Source organism: Alligator sinensis, unplaced genomic scaffold (genome assembly GCF_000455745.1).
Source record: "Alligator sinensis unplaced genomic scaffold, ASM45574v1 scaffold1486_1, whole genome shotgun sequence".
NCBI lineage: Eukaryota > Metazoa > Chordata > Crocodylia > Alligatoridae > Alligator > Alligator sinensis.
This window is the reverse complement of record NW_005843596.1, coordinates 1-821: the sequence shown is the minus strand read 5'-3', so window position 1 is coordinate 821 and position 821 is coordinate 1.

Here is an 821-nt window from a genome sequence, read left to right as displayed (position 1 = left end):
CACTCCTGGGAGGACATTGGGGTTTTGTGGGTTTGAACAGGAAAGTAACTGAACATGGGCTCATAACCCGGTGCTGAGAAGGGAGGTTACTCTCTCTAGGTTACTGCGGGGCAGGGGGCTTGAGTGGGGCAGCGTTGGCAGGTTCAGGTCTGGAGGAGGAGCAGGGCAAGGGGGTCCCTGTGCACCCAGCACTGGGGAAACCCCCTGGCAGAGTCTGGCACTTGGGAACCCCTTGACCACAGTGTGGAGTCTAGGGAGCACCTCTGTGGTGTTCGGAGCTGAAGGGACACTGGTGCCCCCAGCAGAGGAGCGTCTCTCCCCAGTGCCGGCAGCCCCAGGGCAAGGATACAGCTGCAGAAATCAGACAAGTCCAGCCTTGGGCTCTCCTGGCAGCAGGTCTGCCTGGTAACAAGTGACAAAGCAGCTCTGGTGCATGGGATTGGTGCAGGCTCAGAGCAGGGAGCACACCCACTGGAAAGTCCCTGACCCAGTCTGAGCCCTAGTTCCCCATTTCCTCCCCTATTTCCCCCGTCCCAGGTTCCTGGGAGCATGGACAGGGAACCGAACCCTGGAGAGCCCCTGGCGCCAACCCAGCGTGGGGGCGGGGAGCAGCTCCCAGAGGCTCAAAGCCACATATCGGGGAGAAGCCCTCAGCCTGGAGAGGTGCCAGGAGTGGTGATAGGGTGGCCATTCGCCCTTTTTTATAGAGGATTGTCCTGTTTTCTGCTACTCTGTCCTCTGTTGATACGAAACTGGATGCCTCGATGTCCTCTATTTTTCAACACACTTTTGAACTTCAGATTGTTTGTCTTCATTGGTTA